Below are 13,724 nucleotides of genomic sequence, written 5' to 3'. Positions count from 1 at the left end.
GTATATTATTGCTTGTGTGTGGGTGTGTGTTCACGTGTGTATTGTTCAGTCTGTATCTCTGTGCATCTTCTGTGCTAGCTTATGTCTGTATGTCACTAGAGAGCGGCTGTGCAGTGGTAGTGTGTAGTGGCACAATCCTGATGGCCTAAGTTCCATTCCCGGTCACGACGAACAGCAGTAGTTTAGCTGGTTAGCGTGCTGCACTATTAACCTGGCGACCCAAGTTCGATTGCTGCTTATGGCCAACACCGGTGACGAATATCTAAACCGGTCCTGGGGCTCCCTTAGATTAATTCAGCCTTAAATGAGTACTCAGTGCGTGTAAAGCATCAGCACTGGGGAGACAAAGGTGGCTGGGTGTAGTGTTGGTCCTCCCATCCCCTTCGTGTTCTGTGCTGACCTTCGTAGATGCTCGCTAACAGCACTTGCCCTAAAAGTCTTTTCAAAGCTATATTGAGGATCTTTGACTTTTGTCTTTGTGTGGTGCAGTGGAGGGAGCACGGAGGGCGGTGCCTGCCACGCGCCCGGTCCTCACCCTGTTTGACGTGAGCCCAACATCCTCACACGACCACAACCAACCCATGTCTCATCTCCCACACCGCTGGCGAAAGCACTGTGTGTGATCTCGTGTGCTGTAGCTTTCTGTACCGTGCTGTGTTTGCTGTGTTAGCCATCATGTGCTGGGGCGTTCTGTGCGTTCTCTTGTGTGCTGTCGCATTCTGAGCTGTGCTGAAATTGCTGTCATGTTGCTGGAGACACAATATTAGCACAGGGTCACACGTGACACGGGGTCACTTAGGATTTGGATAAAACGGTTTTCATTGACACACAAATCCTGGAAACATGAAACGTGGGGACTTGAAGTGGTTGTAAATAAAAAGTTCGCTTGTGCATCTGTTCATGTGCTTGTGCTTGCAGTATCTACCATCCAGTGACGGGAAATCTCTGCCATTTCAAGAAAAGAAATTGGATCCTAACTCAAAAGTGTTTGAGGTAACACGTGATTGTTGTGTGCCTACATCTTGCTCACATCATCATCTCCATCATCATCATCATCTCCATCATTCCATTTCACAAACCACTTGTGCGGATGGGTGCTGAGTGAGGAATTTTAGTGGTTTGGTGATTAATGTGGTTATTTGAGTGCATGTTTGAGCAGATGAGTGGGTGAATGAATGGTTGAGTGAGTGCTTGGGTAGGTGAGAGAGTGTAGTTGAGTGCATGAGTGGTTGAATCGTTGAACGAGTACCTGAGTGGCTGAATAAGTGAATGAGTGTTTAAGTAGTTGACTGAGTGAGTGATAAGAACCCGTTGAGTGCTATCTCATCCGTCTCTGTAGATCTGTAGTCGCTGGAAACTGATGAAAACGCCAGAGAAACCAAAGAAGAGCTCTGCACAGCCTGCAAAAGCCAAACACGGTGAAGGCACACACACACACACACCATGAACACAGAGACATGCACTAATCCAGCAGTCGCAAACACTTGCACGTGCATGTGCACACACACACATGCAGACACGTACAGAAGTCGAGGCGTGGCTCACAAACACACGACAAAAACAAAAATCGCATCACCTTTAACAGACTTGGGGCAAGTGCTGTTAGCAAGCGTCTCTGAAGATCCAGGATTACACGAGGGGTGGGTAGTCAACACCAGGCTCGGCTGCCTTTGTTTCCCCAGCACTGATGATTACACATCGTGCCCGGTACTCATTTAAGGCTCCGTCGACCTCGGGGAGGCCCAGGACTTTATCAAATATTTGCCATTGCTGTTGATCACAAGCGGGAATTGAAATCAGGTCACTGGGTTTGCAGTGCATTAACCAGCACACTACTGCACGCACGCGCCATGAGTGACGGATCCCCGTGTCTGCAGCGGAGAAGAAGATGAAGGTGGAGCGCCCTCAAGAGGAGCCGGTCGCCGTACCGACTGTGCGAGAGCACAATTATCTGAACCGGTCCTGGGCCTCCCCTAGTTTGACTCGGCCTCAATTGAGTACCTGGTGCGATGTTTAAAAACATTGCCGCTTGGGAGACAAAGGCGGCCGGGCGTGGTGCTGACCACCCAACCCCTCGTGTGCCGTTTCGGCCTTCATAGGTGCTCTCTAACAGCACTTGTCCCAACAGTCTCTTAAAGCTCTACGGGGGATCTGTGTTTGTTGTCTGGGTGCGTGCCAGCATGTGTGTGTGACGTGTGTGGTCGTATAATATCGAGTTGTGATATGCGGTTGGTTTGTTGGGTTGTGCCGTCTGTGTGCTTTCGTCCCGCTCGACCGCCTATCTGCCTCTTCTACTCTTGTTTGTCCGCCCACCGTTGAGCGGCTATTCCTGTGCGTGGCCCCGTAGCATCACTCATACCGTTCCTTCCTGGGCATCACCTGCCTCATGCAAATCTCGACGCGCGAAGAGGACTTCATTATCGACACACTGATGCTGCGCGACGACCTGCACATCCTCAACGAGGCCTTCACCAACCCCAACATTGTCAAGGTGAGAGGCACGCGTGCACGTAGACATGCATAAACAAAATAATCGAGTGAGACAGCAAAACAAGGAGAGAGACATCCCTCTCCCTCGCCGACTTTGTAGCACGACGCCTGGGTCCCTCCAGCTTGCTGCCAATGTATCATTGCACTGCCTGCACACTCGATATGAATGCCATTGGGTGAATGTTTACAACAATAAATTGCACTTGTATTGCACCTAAAGCGTAACAAACATCTCGGGGCGCAGAATTACACGGGGAGAACAGGAGGGAGCAGAATTTTTATTTTTATTTAAAGCTTTCGTGACTGCAGGGATTGATATTCTTGGTTCTTTCGGTAAAGTCACGTAGAAGGGCAACAATAAAATAATAAAAATATAAAACAATAAATTTCTTGCTGTGGTTTTCACACCTGATGATGATTGCTTGTGTTGCAGTCGAAACGCCGACTGTGCGAGAGCACAATTATCTGAACCGGTCCTGGGCCTCCCCTAGTTTGACTCGGCCTCAATTGAGTACCTGGTGCGATGTTTAAAAACATTGCCGCTTGGGAGACAAAGGCGGCCGGGCGTGGTGCTGGCCACCCAACCCCTCGTGTGCCGTTTCGGCCTTCATAGGTGCTCTCTAACAGCACTTGCCCCAACAGTCTGTTAAAGCTCTACGGGGGATCTGTGTTTGTTGTCTGGGTGCGTGCCAGCATGTGTGTGTGACGTGTGTGGTCGTATAATATCGAGTTGTGATGTGCGGTTGGTTTGTTGGGTTGTGCCGTCTGTGTGCTTTCGTCCCGCTCGACCGCCTATCTGCCTCTTCTACTCTTGTTTGTCCGCCCACCGTTGAGCGGCTATTCCTGTGCGTGGCCCCGTAGCATCACTCATACCGTTCCTTCCTGGGCATCACCTGCCTCATGCAAATCTCGACGCGCGAAGAGGACTTCATTATCGACACACTGATGCTGCGCGACGACCTGCACATCCTCAACGAGGCCTTCACCAACCCCAACATTGTCAAGGTGAGAGGCACGCGTGCACGTAGACATGCATAAACAAAATAATCGAGTGAGACAGCAAAACAAGGAGAGAGACATCCCTCTCCCTCGCCGACTTTGTAGCACGACGCCTGGGTCCCTCCAGCTTGCTGCCAATGTATCATTGCACTGCCTGCACACTCGATATGAATGCCATTGGGTGAATGTTTACAACAATAAATTGCACTTGTTTTGCACCTAAAGCGTAACAAACATCTCGGGGCGCAGAATTACACGGGGAGAACAGGAGGGAGCAGAATTTTTATTTTTATTTAAAGCTTTCATGACTGCAGGGATTGATATTCTTGGTTCTTTCGGTAAAGTCACGTAGAAGGGCAACAATTAAATAATAAAAATATAAAACAATAAATTTCTTGCTGTGGTTTTCACACCTGATGATGATTGCTTCTGTTGCAGTCGAAACGTCGTGATAATTTAATTGTTTTATATTTTTATTATTTTATTGCTTCCCTTCTACGTGGTGGTGACTTTACCGAAAGGACCAAAGAATAGGAGGGCGCAGGTCGGACCGAGCAAGGGAAATAGAGAAAGGAAGCAATTAAGGGGGGCTGGCTGCAGCCATGCCTTGTTGACAGCGGCGGCGACGATGGTTACTTGGGACGTTGTAACCATATCTTGAGCACCGGCCACGTGAGAGGCGTGGTGCTTGACGCGGCAACGCAGTGGCGCAGTGATTGCCACGGTGACGTGGTGATTGACGCTGCGGTGTGGCGGGGGCGCAGGTTTTCCACGGAGCGGACTCGGACATTGAGTGGCTGCAACGTGACCTGGGCCTGTACGTGGTGGGCCTGTTCGACACGCACCCAGCGGCGCGCTCCCTCGGCCTCGCCAGAAACTCGCTCGCCCACCTCCTCATGCACTACTGCAGCCTGTCTACCGACAAGCAGTACCAGCTGGCTGACTGGCGCATCCGGTACGCACGCCGCACTTGCTCGAACCTCTGCATACGCGCGCGCATGCACGGGCTAACTTGTACACACGTACAAAAACAAAGGCAAAGATCCCCTGTATAGCCTCAACTAATTGTTGGGGAAAGTGCTGTGAAGGAGGGGGTGGGTGGCCAGTAGCATGCACGGCCGCCTTTGTCTCCCCAGTGGTGATGTTTACACACCGCTACACCAGGTACTCATTTGAGGCTGAGTCGAGCTAGTGGAGGGCCGGGACCGGTTCAGATAATTGTCACAGGTGTTGGCCGTGAGTAGAAATCGAACTCGTTTCACCAGGTTCATAGCACAGGGTGCTAGCCGATACTCTACTGCTTACACATTCACACACAAGGACAAAGATCCCCCGTGTCGCCTGAATAGACTGCTGAATCTAGTTGGCCAGGGTGAGGAATTGAAGTCCCATCACTGGGTTCATAGAACAGTACATATGAAGCACTTTCACCCCCCCCCCCCCCCTCCTCAAGTTATCTAAGCGAGCCCCTATTAAGGCTGTCACAATGTTTGAGGGTAATGTGGTAAGCATCATGCCTGACCTCCTTTGTTTCCCCAGTGCTGATGTTCATATCTTATACTAGGTACTCATTTAAGGCCCAGTCAGTCTTGGGGGAGATCCAATACTGGTTACTATATCACTCCCAAATGATGTTAGCCTTCACCGGAAATGAAACATGGGTCAACAGATAAATGTTGCGGTACTTTAATATCTGCGTCTCATACACACTCGCATGCACACACTCACACACAAACACATACACACTCACAATTGCATACACACGCACACAAACACTTGCACACTTCCACGTATGCACGCCACACACACACAGGCCTCTCCTGCCAGACATGCTGCACTATGCGCGTGCCGACACGCACTACCTGCTGTACGTGTACGACCGCGTCCGCGCCGACCTGCTCACCAAGGCGCTGGGCCGACCCAACCTCCTGCAGCTTGTGTGGGACCAGAGCCGAACTGTGGCCCTCAAGGTGAGTGGCGCGTGGGCAATGGCTGAGCCAGGATTTTCAGGTGGGGGGGGGGGGGGGGCAACCCCTCCAGCAATGAAAAAAGATAGTGTTAGTAAGTAAGGACTTGTCCTTTGGTTTTTATTTGACGCGTGTGCGGCGATGGCGCAGCCATCGATCGAGGGTCGAGTTCGAACCGCGTTGTGTGATCGGCTTCGCGCTCGCTGAAGGTGTTGATGCCTTCAGGGAAGTCGTGTCCTGTATACGCAACTGCGCACAATTCTGTGAGTCACTTATAACTGCTTTGCCGTTACTTATTACCAATTATGGACTCGGACTATTGTCCTATCATCTCATAGAGTCCCTGACACGTAATAATATGCTACAAAGTGGCAGTGAAGGTCGCAAAATGCCGATCGGATCATTGGGGGGGCACGTGCCACCCCACCCCCCACTGGCTCCACCAGTGAGCAAGTTGCAAGCCTATCTTTGTAAGCAAATCCACCATTCTCACTCTCGATCGGGACAGTTTTCCCACCTCTCCAAAAATATTGTTTATTCCGTTACAAGTCCTCAAGCAATAAATAAAGAATATATTTATCTTTTTTACTAGATCAACGAAGTGATATAGTTCATGGTGTAATGTGTGTAGACTATTGTCCTATCATCTCATAGAGTCCCTGGAACGTAATAATATGCTACACAGTGGCAGTGGAGGGGGTCTCAAAATGCCGATTTATGTTCAATGTGGTGACTCGGGCCCGCCGTACCGTTTTAATGTTCATGCATCCTAATTAGTGCATTCGCGATAAAAATTCCCACAGGAAACATTGGTTACCGACTTTCAGAACTGGTAATTGATGCTGAAAACAATTACCAGTTAACCGATGATCGTTTTAACAACCCTGGTAATTATTGCTGCCGCTGTCACTCCCTCTCTCTCCCTGTGTGCGTCTGTGTGTGTGTCTCAGCGCTACCACAAGCCGGTGTTCACCGAGGACTCCTACCTGGAGCTGCTGCACAAGCACAAACAGCCACTGGATGTGCAGCAGAGCAGCGCCGCCCGGCTCCTGTACGCCTGGCGCGACCGCACGGCACGCGCCGAGGACGAGAGCACGGGGTGAGAGCGCACGCGGCGCTGAAATAGCTGTGTACTGCACTGCATAGCATAGTGCAGCAAAGCACGGGACTTTCCAACAGCGTAGAATAACACAGCAAACGGAACAACACCACAGTGTTCAACATTTTTAACTTGATTTATCAGAATATTTATTTAGACTGGAGGAATCCGATGAGCTATGAACTCTTTATCACAGATGTCCAGAGTAGCGACAAATGTATGAATATAAAGTATATAAGTGCAAATTGCATAATTACATTAATTACTGTAGATTTTTTAACACTCAATGCACTTTAGGGCAAGGCAGCAAAACAACAACAAAAACGATCCAAGACCGCACCAAAACAACACACAGTCTAAATTTTGATTTAAAACTTTCGTGACTGCAGTAATTCATATACTTAGCTCTTTCGGTAAAGTCACGTTGAAGGGAAACAATAAATAATAAAATATTTATAAAACAATAAAAATTATCACGACGTTTCGACCATAACACATTAAAATGGAAATATCAATACACGGTTGTTTATAATATAGCACAGTCAAACACTGGGGTGTACGACGCAGCACTTTTTAATTTACCTGATCGTGATCCTGAACCAGTTGTAGAAACTTCACATTCCAGTGCCGTAGGTCAATGGTTGCGTTGTACGATTACTGTCGCTGTTGCGTTGTTGGGCCTGTACGGCCTGTGTGATTATTGTTATTGCTGAGATGTGCATTGTGCCCTGGCCTGACCGGTGTGTGTTGTGCTGTTGCTGTCACAGATAAGTCCTCCCAAACCACATGCTCATGAAGATCGCAGAGGAGATGCCTCGGTAAGCCGCGCACGGTGGTGGTGGGGCCGGTGGTGGCAGGGACAGTTGGGATGGTGGTGCGAGTGATACCCATGATGGTATTGACAGCGGTGGTAATATTCGCCCTCCAACAACAACGAAGGTCAGAAGAGTGATGCTCACAATAAAGAACGGAGTGCCGGGCGGCTAAAATGCAGCAAGTTGGCACAGTCGCGTGCACAGCTGGTGCATCTGCCCCAGTCATTGCAGTCAGTCAACCCATGGCACCTGGCTCTGTTCCGTGAGCTCCTGTTAACGAGCCTTCGACACTGCACGTGGCTTCGGAGTGCACCTGGCCTGAGACAACCGCCGTGGTGATGTCACCGCCACTTATTGGCATATGGCGCCTGTTCTTGTTGTTGGTAATAGTGGTGGTGGCTGATGATTGTGCTGGTAGTAGTGAGAGTGGTAGTGATAGTGTTGATGGTGGTGCCACTCATAATGTTTTGATGTGGATGGTGATCTGGATGCTGGTGATGATATGGATATGGTGATAGTATGATGGTGATGATGAAGGTTGCATTGTGGTAATAGCATTGGTTAGTATGATCCTGATAATGACCAGGCTATATATACGTACGCCAGACAAGACAGGCTTTACGTACGTATGCCAGCCTGAACACAATATACATACGTACGCCAGGATAAACAGGCTATACATACAATAAATAATATAATTTTATTGTATTTCTACATACGTGACTTTACCGAAAAAACCAATGAGTAATTTTATGCAGTCACGAAAGCTTTAATACTTTATTAGGCTATACATTCATAGACTTTCCTGAGCTGCCTATACGCACGTACGCCAGAATGAACAATATACGTATGTACACCAGCATGAATAGGATATATGTGCGCCATCTTGAACGGATATGCTTTTGCCAGTATCAACGGCTATATGCACCCTAGTCCATGCCATTGCTGTTTGATGCAAGACAGAGAGGGAGTGCTGGCTTGTTGTAACGTTGTGCTGTTTCTGTGAGATTGTGTTGTTGCTGTGACGTGGTTTTGCCGTGATGTTGCATTGCTCTGGCGTTGTGTTGTGACGCGTGTCGCTGCTCTAACATGTTGTCATCGTCGTTGCCGACGCAGGGAGCTGCAGGGCGTGCTCGCGTGCTGCAATCCGGTGCCGCCCCTCTTGAGGCAGAACGCCAATGAGCTGTGGCAGCTCGTCAAGCAGGCACGCCTCGTCCCGCTCATCAAGGTGAGCGCAGAAGCGGAGGCGGCTCGGTGGAGCAGCAAGGGGTTCATAATGGATGGCCACGGTTGAGATACGGATGAAGGATAGATAGGGCAAGAGAGTCGGAGAACGAGAACAGAGACAAAAGAGTGGGAGACAGAGACTGAAAGTCATAGGGGGAGAGGGATAGCGAGTGGTCAGAGGCAGAATGTTCATAAATAAATATAATCAAACATTTAATATAATCTTGATTTGAAGCTTTCGTGACTGCGGGAATCCATACTCTTTGGTTCTTTCGGTAAAGTCACGTAGGTATAAAATATTAGATCACGACGTTTCGATCGCAACACAAGCAATCGTCATCAGGTGGGACAACCACACCAACTGCTGAAGACAGCAGTGGGACAACCACACCAACTGCTGTCTTCAGCAGTTGGTGTGGTTGTCCCACCTGATGACGATTGCTTGTGTTGCCATCGAAACGTCGTAATCTATTGTTTTTCTACCTACCTGACTTTACCGAAAGAACCAAAGAGTATGGATTTAATATAGGTGGTGACTGGGTGGCTCCTGGGGCCAATACTGGGTCAAACACAATGATCCGGCACTGTTTCAATAATAATTTTTTAACTTGTGACACACTGCACATTATTCGCTCACTCGAAGCGAGAGAACGACTCAGAGGCGTGAGGAGGAACCACAGACGAGCGGGAAAGGCTACCAGGCGGTGAGCCTGTGCCAAATTTCCCCCCAAACTTTGTGGTCGTCTATATATGAAGGTGTTATCAACCAATTAATGAGTGTTTACATATGCGAGGGAACCGGAGTTCCTGGAGAAAACCCACACATGCGAGGAGGCAACAGTCGATCCCATACAGAACGAATAGATGAAGTCAACCTTTGCTGTACCCCCTTCTAGCAGGCCATGCTATGACACCTGAAAAGCAACGGGAAGGGAGTTTAACAACATTTGTGTGATCCACCCACCCTTGTTGCCTCCATAGTGCTGGGTTACAGGACTTCGCCACCAACACCACCCGGCTAAGATCCTAGGTTTTGGATCTTGGGAGTTTCAGCCACCCGTGGTTAAACGACGTTCACAAATGTAGCGAGTTGATGGTCACAAACAGGCACAAGTGACTGCAAAAATAATGACTCGTTGCAGTAAAGGTTGCGTTTGTTTAATAATCTTTGCTGCTGTTCCCGCAGAGCGAAACGCCCATCAAGGCTCCATCGAGAACATTCATCACCTGGACAGAGGTGACCAGAGACCAAAACTCATCACACAAATGCCATCTTTACTTGCGATTATAAACTCGACATCTCATTTTCTCATCCGGCACAGAACTCTTCATTTGTGGTTCTTTTTTTTAATTCCACGTCCCAAAACCGTCGTGACAATGAGGAGCTCAGTTCATGTCCGTCCTTAGAGTGTGAATAATGTTACGATTGTCGTGTAGGTTGACACCCCTGTGTGATTTTGTTGGTTCATTGCCTGACCCTGACAGTACAATCTAGATGTTTCAATCCCCCAAAGGTGACATTAATGGTATCATTTGTATGCCCACCCTAGTGTGGCACTGATTGTTCAATCAATTTTCTTCTGTGTTTTGACAGCGATTGGAAAACCCTCTCTTGTGTCCTCACGATGGCTTATCATTGGACGACAGGCAGCCAATCACAAGGCACGGTACTGAAGGTAGCTCACACTTAGTTGTGCTGGTTATATCGGCAAAGCTCATGATATGGATTATATATTTTTTATTCGTGACCAGTGATGTGTACACCTAGCCTGTCACGAGTAAATTTCATTTTATTGACATGAAAAAATACCGTGCTGTTTTTTAATATCACACTTATAATTTGAGTAGTAATCATACAAATAATTGCCATGTTCTGCGTACAAATTAAACATAATTTAGTGACATAAATAACAAGTAATGTCCTCTTCTTTGGTTCTTTCGGTAAAGTCACGTAGAATGAGAATAAAATAATAAATTGATAAAATAAAATAACACAATATTCTCACGACGTTTCGGCCACAACACAAGCGCTGTCCTACCAGACAGTCTCGCTCCCTTCACCTGATGAAGGCCGCTTGTGTTGTGGCCGAAACGTCGTGAGAATATTATTGTGTTATTTTATTTTATCAATTTATTATTTTATTCTCATTCTACGTGACTTTACCGAAAGAACCAAAGAAGATGAATCATTGCAGTCACGAAAGCTTTAAATCGAAAAGTAATGTCCTGACTGCATTTACAGTGGGGCACAAGCAAAATAACAAAATACTTTTCAGTAACATTGTCCTAAAAGTAAAACTTACATAATAGGTGATGTTTTAAGCAATGACCCTTCTTTGGCTGCTGCGTGTATGTGCGTATTATTTCTGTGACTATCTTTGCGTCTATGTCTGTGTTCAATTGCGTGCATTTCCATTCATATGTGTGTGTATTCATTCCTGTATCTCTGTTAACGTGTCTTTATTTGCCTGTCTGCATGCGTACGTTTTGTGTGTCAGCGGTTGCAACAGGTGTGTGGCCCTGTATATTATTGCTTGTGTGTGGGTGTGTGTGTTCACGTGTGTATTGTTCAGTCTGTATCTCTGTGCATCTTCTGTGCTAGCTTATGTCTGTATGTCACTAGAGAGCGGCTGTGCAGTGGTAGTGTGTAGTGGCACGATCCTGATGGCCTAAGTTCCATTCCCGGTCACGACGAACAGCAGTAGTTTAGCTGGTTAGCGTGCTGCACTATTAACCTGGCGACCCAAGTTCGATTGCTGCTTATGGCCAACACCGGTGACGAATATCTAAACCGGTCCTGGGGCTCCCTTAGATTAATTCAGCCTTAAATGAGTACTCAGTGCGTGTAAAGCATCAGCACTGGGGAGACAAAGGTGGCTGGGTGTAGTGTTGGTCCTCCCATCCCCTTCGTGTTCTGTGCTGACCTTCGTAGATGCTCGCTAACAGCACTTGCCCTAAAAGTCTTTTCAAAGCTATATTGAGGATCTTTGACTTTTGTCTTTGTGTGGTGCAGTGGAGGGAGCACGGAGGGCGGTGCCTGCCACGCGCCCGGTCCTCACCCTGTTTGACGTGAGCCCAACATCCTCACACGACCACAACCAACCCATGTCTCATCTCCCACACCGCTGGCGAAAGCACTTTGTGTGTGATCTCGTGTGCTGTAGCTTTCTGTACCGTGCTGTGTTTGCTGTGTTAGCCATCATGTGCTGGGGCGTTCTGTGTGTTCTCTTGTGTGCTGTCGCATTCTGAGCTGTGCTGAAATTGCTGTCATGTTGCTGTAGTGCGCTGCGATGTGCTGTAGCGCTCTGCGCTCTGCTGTGGTGTGCAGAACAGCGAAGAGCAGCAGAACGAGGCTCGCACTGCTCAGAGCTCCACGTCCCAGATGAAGGCAGCGCGTGTCCTGCAGACGTTCGTCAACCCCTTTGGCATGGTGAGACATGGGGAGACAGGGACATGTGGAGGCACAGGGGTAGTTGAGTGGCATTGAGATACATGGACTTTGAGACACGGGAATTACAAGGACACCAAGACAATGCAGCGATACAAGCGACTTAGGGACGTGGGGAACACACAGGAGGCATGGTAAATGAGAGACAGATAGGAGGCATAGAGACACAATATTAGCACAGGGTCACACGTGACACGGGGTCACTTAGGATTTGGATAAAACGGTCTTTATTGACGCACAAATCCTGGAAACATGAAGACGTGGGGACTCGAGGAAGTGGTTGAAAATAAAAAGTTCGCTTGTGCATCTGTTCATGTGCTTGTGCTTGCAGTATCTACCATCCAGTGACGGGAAATCTCTGCCATTTCAAGAAAAGAAATTGGATCCTAACTCAAAAGTGTTTGAGGTAACACGTGATTGTTGTGTGCTAACATCTTGCTCACATCTCCATCATCATCATTATCTCCATCATTCCATTTCACAAACCACTTGTGCGGATGGGTGCTGAGTGAGCAATTTTAGTGGTTTGGTGATTAATGTGGTTATTTGAGTGCATGTTTGAGCAGATGAGTGGGTGAATGAATGGTTGAGTGAGTGCTTGGGTAGGTGAGAGAGTGTAGTTGAGCGCATGAGTGGTTGGATCGTTGAACGAGTACCTGAGTGGCTGAGTAAGTGAATGAGTGTTTAAGTAGTTGACTGAGTGAGTGATGAGAACCCGTTGAGTGCTATCTCATCCGTCTCTGTAGATCTGTAGTCGCTGGAAACTGATGAAAGTGCCAGAGAAACCAAAGAAGAGCTCGGCACAGCCTGCAAAAGCCAAACACGGTGAAGGCACACACACACACCATGAACACAGAGACATGCACTAATCCAGCAGTCGCAAACACTTGCACGTGCATGTGCACACACACACACATGCAGACACGTACAGAAGTCGAGGCGTTGCTCACAAACACACGACAAAAAATCGTTTCACCTTTAACAGACTTGGGGCAAGTGCTGTTAGCAAGCGTCTCTGAAGATCCAGGATTACACGAGGGGTGGGTAGTCAACACCAGGCTCGGCTGCCTTTGTTTCCCCAGCACTGATGATTACACATCGTGCCCGGTACTCATTTAAGGCTCCGTCGACCTCGGGGAGGCGCAGGACTTGATCAAATATTTGCCATTGCTGTTGATCGGAAGCGGGAATTGAAATCAGGTCACTGGGTTTGCAGTGCATTAACCAGCACACTACTGCACGCACGCGCCATGAGTGACGGATCCCCGTGTCTGCAGCGGAGAAGAAGATGAAGGTGGAGCGCCCTCAAGAGGAGCCGGTCGCCGTACCGACTGTGCGAGAGCACAATTATCTGAACCGGTCCTGGGCCTCCCCTAGTTTGACTCGGCCTCAATTGAGTACCTGGTGCGATGTTTAAAAACATTGCCGCTTGGGAGACAAAGGCGGCCGGGCGTGGTGCTGGCCACCCAACCCCTCGTGTGCCGTTTCGGCTTTCATAGGTGCTCTCTAACAGCACTTGTCCCAACAGTCTGTTAAAGCTCTACGGGGGATCTGTGTTTGTTGTCTGGGTGAGTGCCAGCATGTGAGTGTGACATGTATGGTCGTATAATATCGAGTTGTGATGTGCGGTTGGTTTGTTGGGTTGTGCCGTCTGTGTGCTTTCGTCCCGCTCGACCGCC

The sequence above is a fragment of the Petromyzon marinus genome, chromosome 46 (assembly GCF_048934315.1).
Source record: "Petromyzon marinus isolate PM22_M1 ecotype Great Lakes invasive population chromosome 46, UKy_Petmar_22M1.pri1.0, whole genome shotgun sequence".
NCBI classification, from domain to species: Eukaryota; Metazoa; Chordata; class Hyperoartia; order Petromyzontiformes; family Petromyzontidae; genus Petromyzon; species Petromyzon marinus.
This window is presented reverse-complemented; position numbering follows the sequence as displayed.